This window comes from Narcine bancroftii, chromosome 3, assembly GCF_036971445.1.
Source record: "Narcine bancroftii isolate sNarBan1 chromosome 3, sNarBan1.hap1, whole genome shotgun sequence".
Taxonomy (NCBI): Eukaryota; Metazoa; Chordata; class Chondrichthyes; order Torpediniformes; family Narcinidae; genus Narcine; species Narcine bancroftii.
Window position 1 is genome coordinate 68,639,302 of NC_091471.1, and position 14,610 is coordinate 68,653,911.

General features: G+C 39.6%; 1 pseudogene; it reads right to left on the reverse strand.

Annotated features, from left to right (window-relative positions):
* LOC138756685 (GTP-binding protein Rit2-like) overlaps nt 1-14,610 on the reverse strand; it is a 275,459-nt pseudogene that overhangs the window by 236,090 nt on the left and 24,759 nt on the right.

The window sequence follows — 14,610 nt, forward strand, 5'->3', positions numbered from 1 at the left end:
GGCTTTCTCTATGGTCCTTGTGACCAGCGTTCGAATGCATGGAATACAACAACAGCCACAAGTGATAAAAATTGATACAGAAATGAACAAACACAGCAAAAGTTGTCCTAACAATGTGCTCCATCTCCCAAACACTCCCTGTAATCAGGATAAAACAGGATTGGAGACTCCAGACTGGGCTTTTAATTCTTTTGCCAATGCCCTAAGTTTCGTTAACCCCTTAGTGAGTGATCCATCTGGCCCTGTGTTATTAGAGATAGAAGTGCAGCATAGATCTCCAAACATAGCACACACTCCACCTTTCTCTGCCAGGACCATATCAATCGCTATCCTATTCTGAAGTGTCATAAGGGAAGTTTCTGACAGTTGTTGATGTATTGCCTCAACAACGTCCCTGGTCAAATTTGCAAGGCGCTGGACATTATAGTGAATAAGGTTGATCCTATTAACATTCTTATTTACAGTGATGGGAAATATTGCACTAAAAACAGGAAAGCTTTCAAACCCAGCTGCAATCTCATCGGCTAACTTAAATTCGTCCGGAATATTCCGGGCTTGGCCAATGGCATCAATCCATACCCCATCAGGGTTCCTTCCTCCCGGCCCCAAGAGTCCAACACTCCTCCTTTTTCTCCACAGCCAACTCTCTGTGTGGCGCAATTCTAGGGAATCCTCGTCTCCCTCCTGCCTTTTGACAATCAGCACTGGCGCATTAAGGGTTACTAGAGCACACCGACCATCCCAGTTAGCGGGGAGCCAGTTGTACAGCACTCTTCCTCCACAAAACTCATCTGTGTAGTCATTCAATCTGCTACAAGTCTCCTTAGTTTCAGATTCATTTTTTTTGTTATGGGACCTCAAAATCATCCCCTGTATATGTTCATGATAACCAGTAACCTGTTTGGCTGCCCTGTCAGGCACCCATGTGGCGTTTTCCCTGCTAATAGTAGGTCGTCTACATACTGAATCAGTGTAACATCTTCCGGGAGCTTTAATTTCATTAGGATTTCGCTAAGGGCCTGATTGAACAGTCCTGGACTGTCCTTATAACCCTGAGGTAATCTAGTGTATGTGTACCGATGTGCTTGGTAAGTGAAAGTTAACCAGTCTTGGCATTCCTCAGCTAATTTCAAGCAGAAGAATGCGTTTGCCAGATCAATGACAGTATAGTATTCGTGCTCCGGACTCAGAGCCCTAAGTGCTACATATGGGTCTGGGACTGGTCTCCCGATGGTCTTGGTAGCCAAGTTAATCTCCCGGAGGTCGTGTACCATCCTCCAGTCTTTTCTACCCGGTTTGGGAACAGGCATGATGGGCGTGTTCCACATACTGTCAGGTGCCGCCCTTAAAACCCCTGACTCCATTAACCCTTCTATCGTTCCTTTAATACCCTCCTCCTGACTGGGCGACAAGCGGTATTGTTTTCTCCATATTGGTTTCTGCCCGGGGTTGGCCAATTCTAGAAATACCTCTCCTTTTATTACTCCCACATCATAGGGCCCCGTTGTCCATATATGTGGACTCAGATTAGAAAGATATTTGTCTGAGTCTCTGTGATCAATATTTTCTCCTTCTATGGCTCGGTCTCTTTCTACTTTCTCATTCACTACCTGGTCCCATGCTTCAATATTCAGTCTGACAAATTTTCCTCCCTCCGGGGTGGAATATCCCGGGATTTCTGTCTGCCTGTATTCACACCCTATCGCTTCCTTTACCATCGGACCCAGCTGTCGAGCGTGATGATCTTTGGCAATACCCAAGGTCACATGAGGCACACTTTCTACTCCTAAGCAGAACCACTCCATTTGTTCTTCTGTCATGACAACCATAGCAGCTATTCCCTCCTTACCTACAAAGATAAATGGACAATGTATCGTTTCTGTCTTCCCTTCTTTTAGAGAGTCCCACCTCTCCTCATATTCCTGGTCCGGGTGGATGGTGTAGTTTAATGTAACATGCATAGGATCTAGTGGATAATGGTAATCCCCATACCGAGGAATACTGGCCCTCCACTCAAAAAACTGTTTAATCAGCCCTGGGCCTGGTTCATCATACAGTAGCCGACTCGAGAAAATACTAACCTCCACAGAGTCTTCTGAAGCGTTAGATGGGGTCATTACTATAAACTGTCCTCCCCTTCTTATTGTATCCCCTGGGTATGTTAACCGAAGGCCCTTCTCAGAACATTGTATGGTTATTCCTAGTTTGGTAAGAATGTCCCTTGCTAATAAATTAATGGGGCAACTTGGCACAACCAGGACAGGCGTTTTAACCCTTTGTCGTCCAAATGTCATGTCGATGTTATCTGTATAGGGCTGTGTTTCCCTTATCCCGGAGAATCCTATTGTAGATAACGTTTTGCCCGAAAATGTGCTCCCTGGGGGTTTTTTAATCACTGTCGTAACTGCTGCCCCTGTGTCAACCATAAATTCAATTTTTTCTCCATTTACCGTCCCCCAAATTTTTGGTGGCTCCCAGGGAGGCGTGATTTTTGATTCTCCTGGGCACCTTCAATAATCAAATTCAGCACCTTCCTCAATATAGTCATTACACTGAGGTGCCTGGACTTGTTGATCACTCTGCCACCCCCCGATTCTCTGGGGCCCATCAATGTGTCCACCCCTACCCCTTGCTTGTCCTCTTAAGTTTCCTCCTCTTCCCCGATAGCCTCTCATAGAGGGTAATCTTTTTCCCCTTGCTCTCCCAGCCTCCGGACAGTTCCGCTGGTAGTGTCCAGGATTTTGGCAGTACCAGCATACTGCATGTTCCCCTCTATACATTGTACCTAGCTGTCTTTCCCAACCATTTCTTACTTGGGGTCCCGGATTTATCACTGGCCCCATGACCTGTGGGACTATCTGTTGGGCCGCTAATTTAACCCCTATATGTTCTATGGCTCTCACCAATTTATCGGTTGTTTTGTCCACCTCCTTCTGGGACGCACTTTCTGACTTAGCATGCTCTGATTGACGATGTCGTTTGATTGCATGTGTCAGGTGTCTTTTCCACAAATCCTCTGACATTGTCTCTAATCCCACAATGTCCCTTAATTTTGCTTGAACCGTAGCAGGTAGTCCGTTTATTATCCCATTACGAAAGTGAGCCCTTCCTAAGGGGCTGTGGTCGGGTCTTTCTCCAGTCCCTGTTTCCCATAAGTCCCATGCTCGAGTGAAATACTCGTGTGCAGTCTCTCCTTCCTTTAGTTGAAGGGTTACCAAGGCATCCAAACTATAGGGTGTAGGAAATGTTTCTCTAAGTGCTTCCCAAAATTTATTCCGAAGTGGGTTAAATTCTATTTCATCCCCCAATTTACTGCTTCTTACAATTCTCTCTATTTGCTTCAGGGCCCCTTCTGCCTTTAATTTTATCATGATAGTTCTGACATCTGCGAGTGCTAATTGTTCTTGGCAGGTTTCTCGCTCAAAACAAGAAATCCATGGACTAGCCCCATTACTCAACGGAGGTAGTTTTTTTCATTAAACTCTCTAAGTCCATTCGTGACCAGGGTACATATTTTTGAGTTCCCCGTCCCGTGATCAGTAATGGGCATTGATATCTCAATTTTGGGGATTTCTGCTCCTTCTTTACTCTTGGCATGCATTTATTTATCCCACCTTGTTCTGACTCTTCTTCGTCACTGTCACTGTCCCTATCAGCTTCCAATGTCTCAGGGTCAAAGGCATATTGGTCAGGTTCATCTCTAAGATAATCTTTTCGGCCATAGTTTAGTTGTTTCACATCTTTCTCTTTTGTCCTAACTATGTCCAGGTAGGCATGTCTATTTTTCTCCCTCCCGAGTCTTTTCCTTCTACTTTCCTCCCATGGTGGATCGTATCTCGTTTCCTCATCTGTACTACACTTTTCGTCCTTTACTCCTATTACCATTCCTTCAGCTTTAATTTCTCCTGACAGTGTTGTAGTTATCTTTTCCACTTCCTTCAATACACCTACCATTAATTCTTTTTGATCCTCACTGATCTGCCCCAGCACATTAATATCTCTGTTTAATTTTTTAATGTTATCCTGAACCTTTTTCATGTTCCATTTCTGTATCTCTAACTCCTTTTCTATTTTCTTGGACTCCAGAGGGGTCTCTACATCTATTACTCCCCCTTCTATTTTTATTAAAGGGGCCTGTACCTCATCTGATGTGTCCCTATTCCCGTGGTTCTTGTCACACCCCAGTGTCTCAATATCTGGATATAAGGGACGTGACTCCAGTGTCCCATCTGGGGTGCCAGAGAGAGAGAGAGAGAGAGAGAGAGAGAGAGAGCATAGCGAGAGAAAGAGATAGAGAGGCAGATACACAGAGCACAAGAGATAGAGAGAAAATGCCTTGCACTGGCCCCACTGGGAGAAAAGTCTTCAGATTAACACTTTTGTTTCAAAGGTTTTAAAAGGTTCTCATCCTGTGATCACTGGTCTGGATCAGATTGGGTCTCCCACCACTGGGAACCATCACTCCTTCCTTCCCTCCCACCTCGAGTGAGCTACACGTCAGCCCACAATGTCTGCCCTGATCCCGCAATGGTGGGGGTGCGGGAAAAAAGGGAGGGAGAGAGGATAAAACAGGATCCCATTTGATGCGGAGCTGGAATTGTGGGCACAAAATTAAAACCAAATTGTATTTCTCTGCCCTGCCCAACCTGGGGATTTCAGGGCAGCACCGCCACAGATTGGGATTGGGAGGGGGAGTGGGTGAGAGAGGAGGGGGGGGGAGAAGAGAGAGAGGGGGAGAGAAGAGAGGGGGAGGGTGAAAGGAGGGAGGGAGAGAGCAAACCCGGACACTTCGTGGCTGGAAACTGGAAACAGGCACTTTTCCTTTCCCTTCTGTGTTTTGTTTCTTCCAGCTTATCTAAGCCTCTACGTTTTAAAATTTTTTTTTCCTCACCTGTCAGGAACATCTCAGTGCCCCCGGGTAACCAACCCCTCTTCCTCCAGCGGTCTACACATTTTCGGAGCATTTTTTGTTTTTCCAATGCCGCATTACTGGTATTTCGCTCCTCTAATTCCTGATTAATTTCCTTAATAACTTGGTCAAAAGTCTTAGCAGGCAACTGTACAGCCATAGCTGCGGGACCGCTTTCTAATGCCTGTTTTAATTTAGGTTTTTGTCCGTTTAGGGGATCTATGTCAACGAAAATTGCTTTTAAAAATGTCTCCTTGCAAGCTGGATGACTAATATCTTTTAAAGGAACAGTCTAAGTCTTGTCCTCCAATTGACTTCAGACTGTCCTGTATACTCTGATTGCTCGTTTTCCACTCTCTGTTTTCCCAAAGGGGTCTGAAAGTTAAATTACAACTAGAAAACCAAATATTTGGGCTATACTTTTGTCCTGTTTCCCTGTACCAATCTATGAATTTACGTAACTTTATCTCCTTGGTGATGTTGGGAATACCCTCATTTAACTTATCAAAAGTATTTCGAATAAACTGGGTGTCTCTTAGGAGTTTGTCAACTTTTTCATTAATATCTCCTACCTGATCCGGACACAGCTGTCGCAGCCTTCTGTCGTCGTTCTTGTTCACCAGGCAGGCGTCCCTGAGTACTTTTTTTGTTGTCTCAAGGTCTCTAGTGTCTGCTGTGGTATTCCACCACGGCGAATTGGGGAAATAAATTCTTAACTTCTCAAGTGTACAGACATTATCATACCTACCGGACATTTATAAGTCAGTCTCTCAGATACAATTGAGGCCAATAAGCCTGAACCTTTGTTTTCTTTCAAAGCCCAACCTTCACGTGAGAGATTTCTCCTCTTAATAACCAGTTTAGGGCAGAAAACTCAGGTCCTCAATTGTTTATAGACCACCTTCTCACTCTATTGGACTTTGCAACGACACAATAAAGACTTTTAAACTCTAGTAGTTTCTTGCGAAGCACTTAATAAATGTCATTCAAACACCTTAAGGACTTTTATCTTGTCTGTAATGACTTACGTGTTACAATCCTGGCATGCGACCTTCAATTGTGGTCGTCTAATTTGTCCGATCTCCAGTTCTTACTGACAATCATAAAGATTTAAAAAAAAAAAGAGAATTTTGTTAAAACAGGCTTCTCTGGACCTTTTTATCAGCCGGCTGAGATGATTGTCAGAAAAAACAGAAACCGTCGTCCAGTGTTCACTCACCCATCACGTCGGGGTCACCAAATTGTTAGGTCTGCTTTGTTCATGAATGAGTGAGACAAACACCAGGCTGAGTCGAAATCAGGGTTCTTTGTTCTTTATTACCGGATTGTAACACTTGCGACTAAACATGTTAGTCGGAGAATGCATTCTGCCATTATCAGCAAAATGGTGATTTTTTATACCCTTGGATACATGCTTAGAACATCATCATATCATTACTTGTCCAATGACTAAAACTGTTGCTATCCTTTCCCTGCTAGCTTCCTGCCTCTCAATCCATCAATGTCTCTCTTATCTTGTAAGTACAAGGATGCATTCACATCTTGTTACAGCCCTGTACATTCCCATCTCATGATGTTTTACCTAACAGGAATACAAGGACACCTCCCCTTCTTGTTACTGCCCTGTACAGGGTAACTCCCTACACATTCCCATCTCATGATGTTTTACCTTACACCTTCCAGAATGCATCACTTCACGCATCCCGATTGAAGGCTATCTGCCACATTTCTGCCAAACTCTACATCCTGTCTAAATCTTATTGTAACCTACACTATAGACAACATCTGCAAACTAGCTGACCCACCCCTCCACTTTCTCATTCAACTCATTTATAAAAATCACAAAGAGCAGAACAGATCCCTGTGGAACACTACAGTCTCCAGGAGAATATGTTCCATCTACTACTACCCTCTGCTTTCTATAGGTGAACCAATTCTGAATCCACACAGCCAAGGATCATTGGATTCCATGCCTCATGACTTTCTGAATGAGCCTACCATGGGAGGTCTTGCCAAACACCTTACAAAAACCATATACAGCACATTGACTCTCCATGGCATCATATATTATCCCACTGGGACCAATACATGATTTTCCATCTGGGCACTCTCCAACTAAATGGCATTAACATCAATTTCTCCAGTTTATGCTAATCTACTCTGTATTCAACCTCCCTTCCCTTTTCCCTTTGTTTTCTTTCCTCCTTCCCTCTCCATTCACAGAGCCATCACTGCTCCCTTTACTTGCTGGTATGGCCTCTCTCTCTTTTCCACCTTAGCTTCTGCCTTTTAGACTGTGCTCCTCCCTCCTACCATTTTGTTTGGGCACCTGCAAACATTTTTCCATACCTGATGAAGTACTCAAGACTGAAATGTTGGCTATGTATCTTTATCTTTGCTATTTAAAGTGTACAGTTTGACCTGCTGAGTTTCTCCAGCATTGTGTTTCATTTCTCACCTTCTCAAAAAATTAATTTAGGCTCCTGAGGCATAATCCACCCCTGACAAATCCATGCTGACTACACCTGAGAAGTCCTCTCTCATCTCTCCACCCCCCATGCACTCTCCTTAATTACTACTTGGTTCTCTGGAAATTTGTAGGTGCAATGCCAAGATCGCCAAAATCACAAGAAATATCTTGACTTTGATAACTTGATATTTGTCTATTCTCTATTTATTTATTTATTTGTTTATTTATTTTTCACACTGTAAATCATGTCACCCAAAATATGTACAAATGTTTCTCATTAAATTTATACAGTGACCTTTTCTCCCTTTTTCCCCCTTTCCCTCCCTCCCCTCTACCCAACCCCACCCCCCCCCAGCCCATTGGTATTCAACATATACAATACAATAAAACCATAAAACAATATCTTCACACAAAGGAAAATAAACAAGAAAAATGTGTTATCTATTTATTACACACTGAATCTAGTCGTTTTGTCTTCTTATCATTTTCATTTTAGGGGATGGAGGTCCTAGGCATGCTCTTTCTGACATGTTCCATGTATTGTTCCCAAATTTGTTCAAACATTGTTAATCTATTTTTTAAATTATTTTTTCCAATGGAATACATTTATTCATTTCCATGTACCATTGCTGTATACTCATGCTCTCTTCCATTTTCCAAGTTGACATTATGCATTTTTTGCTACTGCTAAGGATATCGTAATGAATTATTTTTGTGCTTTATCCAATTTGAGGCCTAATTCTTTACTTCTTATGTTATTTAAAAAAAATATCTCTGTTTTGTTTTTGGTATGCTATTTTTTGTAATTTTACTTAGTATCTGATTTAGTTCTTCCCAAAACGTATTCACCTTCGCACATGTCCAAGTTGCATGTTCCCATTTCCTTCCCACTGCGAAAACATCTATCTGATAATGTTGAGTCGCATTTTTTTAATTTTTGAGGAGTGATATATACCCTGTGTAACCAATTATACTGTATCATGTGTAACCATGTGTTTATTGTATTCTTCATAATTCCAGAACATAACTTTTCCCATACTTCATTTTTTATCTTTATGTTTAAATCCTTTTCCCACTTCATCTTAGGATTATAGTTTATTTAATCATTCTCCTTATCTTGCAGCTTAATGCACATGTTTGTTATAAATCTTTTAATTATCATTGTGTGTAATAACATATTCAAAGCTGCTTCCTTCAGGTAATCTCATGTTGTTCCCCAATTTATCCTTGAAATAAGCTTTCAATTGATTATATGCAAACATTGTAGCATGAGTTATTCCATATTTATACTTCAACTGTTCAAATGTTAATAAATTATTTCCCAAAAAAGAATTTTCTATTCTTTTGATTTCTTTTCTCTCCCATTCTCTAAAGGAAATATTATCTATTGTAAAAGGAATTAATGGATTTTGCATCAACAATAATTTTGGTATTTGGTCATTTGTTTTTTTTTTCTTTCTAAGTGGCTCTTCATCCGCATATTAAGTAAATGATGCAATACTGGTAAATTTTTATATTGCACCAGTTTTTCATCCCACTAATAAAGTATATATTCTGGTACATTCTCGCCTATTTTATCTAGTTCTATCTTAGTCCATTCTGGTTTTCCCCTTGTCTGGTAAAAATCTGATAAATATCTTAATTGTGTGGCTCTATAATAATTTCTAAAATTTGGTAACTGCAAACTACCTTGATTATACCTCTCTGCTAATTTATCTAATGCTACCCTTGTTTTCTTCCCTTACCACAAGAATTTACTTATTGTTCTCTTTAGTTCATTGAAAAATTTTTCTGTTAAGGGAATTGGTAACATTTGAAATAAGTATTGTATCCTTGGGAACACGTTCATTTTAATGCAGCTCACCCTCCCTATCAACATTAATGGCAGTTCTTTCCAATGTTCTAAGTCTTGCTGCAATTTCATTATTAGTGGCTGTTAATTTAGTTTGTACATCTGTTCTTATCAGTTCTATTTCTAAGGTGAACAATGAGAGGGATAGTGGACATCCTTGTCTAGTTGACCTACTTAATTTAAATTGATTCGATACATATCCATTTACTGCTACTTTTGCCAATGGTCCATTATACAATGTTTTAATCCAATTTATGTATTTTTCTTGTAGACTGAACTTCTGTAATACTTTAAATAAAGAGTTCCATTCTACTCTGTCAAAAGCTTTTTCTGCATCTAAAGTAACAACTACTGTTGTTTTTTTATTTCCTTGAACTGCATGGAGCATGGAGTAGCATGGAGTTTCACCTCCATCTATATGCTCTTGATGAGAATAGGGGTGAATGATCTGAAAGTAGCTAACTTTATACTCAGTTTTCCTAACTCTCCCTTGCATATGGGCTGACAACAAAAACATATCAATCCTTGAGTAAGTTTTGTGCCTACTCGAATAATATGAATATTCCTTCTCTCTTGGGTGCTGCCTCCTCCATATATCCATAAGTTTAATTTCCTGCATTGATTTAACCATAAATTTGGCTACTTTATTCTTTTTGCTTGTCTTTTGTCCAGTTTTATCCAACAATGCATCCAAATTAACGTTAAAATCTCCTCCTATCAATATATTTCCTTGTGTGTCTGCAATCTTCAAAAAATATCCTGCATAAACTTTTGATCCTCCTCGTTAGGCGCATATATATTGTGCAAATTCCAAAATTCTGAGTATATCTGACATTTTATCATTACATACCTCCCTACCAGATCTTATATTTCCTCCTCTATTTTGATTGGTACATTTTTGTTAAATAGTATGGCTACACCTCTAGCTTTTGAATTATAGGATGCTGCCACTACATGTCCTACCCAGTCTCTCTTTAATTTGTTATGTTATGTTAGATGCGTTTCCTGCACAAATGCTATATCTATTTTTTCCTTCTTCAATAAATTTAGTAGCCTCTTCCTTTTAATTTCAATAATATTCCATTAATGTTTATAGTCCTATAGTTCAACATGGCCATTTTATATCTTGCTTATATTTCTTTTCCATCTTTTCACCACCTCCATTCCCCTTTTCCCCATTTTCATCTTAGTTTTCTCTTATTAAATTTAATGTACGACAACACATTTAAAACATAAAGTACCCCCACGGTTTCCACACCCACTAATAGATATTTGTCTAGTCAAGTAACTTTCCCACTTGAAGGGCAATCAATTGCAAATCAGCAGTGATGGCTACAATTTTAATGTTTGCTCAGGGATTCAATAATTACTCTATTCCCAATATTATTGCCAACATTTCCAATGCTCTCCTATACCTTGGGAGTGGCATTATGGATAAAGAAAAGCAAGGACTATTTTGAGGAACTATGCTGTCATTCAGTGGAAATATGAATGAAAGCAGATAAAGTTCAATTCTTTGTTCACTATTTCCAATTTCCTTGATTCCCTTTTTGATGTGGTAACTTACATTTTGCACAGAGAGAAACACCAATGCTGCAGATGCTGTGATTATAGCAAAAACACAAAAAGTATTACAGGAACTCAACAGGTCTCATTAGTGTCCATAGGAGGTAAAGATATATAATCGACCTTTATCAGGATTGATGTAGGGCTCAAGTGCAAAGTGTTGTTATAGACCTTTACCTCCTATGGAAGCTGTGAGACCTGCTGAGTTTATCCAGCATTTTTGTGTTTTTATTACTTTTGCACAACTCCTTTAAACAAAGTATTTCTAATTAATTTCAAACAGAATTAATTTACTGCATCAGCTAAGAACAAAACTGTAGCCATTTTAAAATGACCATGTAGTCAGTAAAATATACCCATAATTTTAGCTTACTTGTCATTCTTGTAAATGCATAATTCATCAAAATGCTGCAATCTTTGAATTCTTGTGTATATAATGAAAAAATAAACAATTTTAACTCACTTGTGACTCAAGCATCAACTTTAAAAAAAAAATCAAGGATAATTTGCTTTTCCTCCATCCCTTCTATAACCTAAATAATCCTTTACATGGTTTACATGTTTTTAGTTGCTTTTCATATATAAACAAATGTAACCTGGCCAGCTGTGTCCAATATGTCCAAGAATGCAGGATTATCATCAATTTGTACTTGAGTCTTGTATGCATTTTCTGCAAACACAAAAAAATGCACATATACAACATTGGGTCCTTTGTGATGTAGCTCCAGACAGTGCTCAAACAGTATAAACTGGGTAATTCTATACATCTTTTCCCAGAAACTGCATATTTCCAAATGTGTAAAATATTACTTGGAAATAAATCAAATTGGAAGATGAAAAATTCCTTCCCCTTTTATTACAAACATGAAGGCTGAATTTTAGTAAAATCCTAGATATCCAGAATTGAAGCAAATGGCAGCCTCAAGCAACCAGCAAAATAAAGAGGTAAATAAATAGGTAAAAAATATGTAAGTTTAAAATTGTCACATCTTGCTGTTCACCAATCAAGCAGCACACAATCTTGAGCAAATGGAAAAATCACTTATGTGGCATCTACCAATGCCCATAAGGTGCTGGATACCAGGGTTTTACTGTATTTCATAATTTGTAGACAACTTTAAAATATACATCTGTATTTATACAGCACTTCAAATCCTAAGGATGGATCAAACCTTCTAAAGAGGTTTTCAGCTTTATATCAGTAAATCCAGAAACTAATTTATAAGTAGGTTAGTTCTAGTAATAGTAGTTTAGATAATTTATAAAATACCTCAGTTCAATTTTGGCCCTCTCTGCTATTAAGGAATGGGGGAATATAAGCATGTACAATCCTTAAAATTACCTACTGCCCCATTGCAGCCAATCTTGACTGCTAATTCTATGCTATAACAGAAGGAGGTGATTGATTCATGAACTGTTTCAAATCAAGGTTGTAAGATTTTGATTATGTGGGTTAGAAGTCTCATCCAGAGGCCAGTCCTCTGAACTTAAACATTAGCCACTCAAATTAAATGACACGACTGGAAACTGATTTTTTTGAGAAACACGTTATTTAAGCAGTCAGGTCTATAGGATTGGAGTGTCATTGGTGATATGACATTGCCCAACCAGACATCAGCTTCATTTTTGTTACATGGTTATTTCCTCCACATCTTGGGTCAGCGATTATGGATCAAACCTTTTATTAATTGTTAATTATAACAAAACGGGTTGTGTGAATGCCCTTTGCTTTAGTATCATTCCCGAGGTTCCTCTTTGGCATTATTACTGACTATAGCAATGAACTAATCTCAAGGTTGTCATTATAAAAACCTCTGCCCTGTTAGTTACTTGCTATTATCCAGCAGTTACAGTTCATTGTACTGCTGTATTTCTTGGAGCATTTCGTTTGAACAAAAATGACATATGGGTCTATTGCCTCCTCTCCCCAAGCCAAGAAAATTTTTACCAGGCATTCTTTCAAGATGATCATATCTGTTTCATCTCAAGTCTATGTGGAATTGTTTAAAGTGTGTAATCACTGAGCAGAAATATTTATTGCTGCTTCTCTATAAAATGATAAGTAACCTTACAGCTTTTATAACTTCTGCAACTTCAGAGTTCAGAAAAAAATTGCTGTTCTATTGACCAGCACGACGATCAGACTAACCCTCACCACAAACTATTCAGAAGAATGCAACTGATTCACAGCACTGACGACTCCTGAGCCATTTGTGTAATCAGAGATTGCACTGGGTAAATTAGCATTGACTTTATATTCCTATCAGTTAGTAAAACATTTATTTTCTGAATTAGTCTGCATCTTCCAGAGATATCAATAAACAATCTCACATGTATAATATTAGAAAATAGTTTGCAAAAGGATTGGGAATTGCCATTGCTCTTCAATTGTAGAATCCTTGTAGGATAAATGTGCTGATTTCTCACTTCATATTATTGTCTCCCACGAAGCATTCAATGCAAAGGTTGGTGGTCCCAGTAAAAGTGTAATATCTGCTTATTGGTGTGAATAGGCTGCAAAATCAAAACACTATATTTTTCCTCGGATCTAATTTCACCCAGTTCCAAAAGTATCTATTTTGTGGCAATACTTTAAATTAATTTAGACATACAGTAATACACCTTTTTGACCCTTGAGCCCGTGCTGCCCACAAATATGTCAATTAACCTACAACCCCCGTACATTTTTGGAGGGTGGGATGAAACTGGAGCACCCAGAGGAAACCCACACAGACACAGGGAGAACATGCATACTCCTTACAGACAGTGCCAGTTTCGAAAATGGGTCACTGGTGCTGTAATAATGTTGCACTATCCACTACACTAACCGTTCTTTCCCTTTCCAGAATTCTTTAGTCATACCTAAATATGCTGAATTGAAGCATTGGTCAGAGGTGAGGACTGAAGCACTCTGAGTGATATTCTTGTCTGAGGAACTGTAACAAAAGCAATGATCTATCTGTGCAATTTTACAATAATAACCCTTTGCTCCAAGTACACGGATCAGTACAATATCAGAAATACCTTTGCTGTGGTTACAGAAATTTGGTGGAAGGTATTTGAACTTAGATGTAATTGCAAAACTGAGAAGTGGAATGAGATTTCTAACCTGTTATAATATTAAAAGGTATAACACAAGTTTCTTTGTGCTATTTACCATTGTGGACCAAGGTTCTGCACAAACTGTACCTTTTCTTCCGAATAAATTCAGACTGATCTTATATTTTTGAGAAGGTCTGGACATGTCAGAACACTTTTTAAATTTAAAATTAAACCGAACCCCTTAACTGCTTTATTTGGTATTGTTGGAGAGATGACATAACTTTAAAGGTATCTGATCTGCATGTATTAGTTTTTTATTTTTCTTACGGCTAGGCGGGCGGTTTTGCTCTGATAGAGGGATGTTACCCCACCTAATCGTTCTCAATGGCTACGTGACATTATATTGTAGCGCTTGCACTGTGCGAGTGTGGAGAAGAACAACATTCACACCAAAGCCTTGGAAAATGAGACTGGTTTATTGCTCTGGCAGTCACCCTTATATGGGGCCCAGACACTGAAGTCAGGGCCCCGTGTCATCAGAGCACTGGTCTGGGATTGGCCGGTCATCCTGCCAGAATTCCCCATCTTCCCGCCATGCAGAGGTCATCTGGAATGAGAGTCGGAGTCACCCCCCCACCCCCAGATCCATGTGGTCGCCGTGCTCATTGGCCATTTTGCAGGCCAGTTCGTGTCTCCATGCACAGGCTGCTACATGGCCAGCAATCAGGCCATTTTCTGTAGCCTTGAGAGGTCTGCCACTGTGTCATGGGA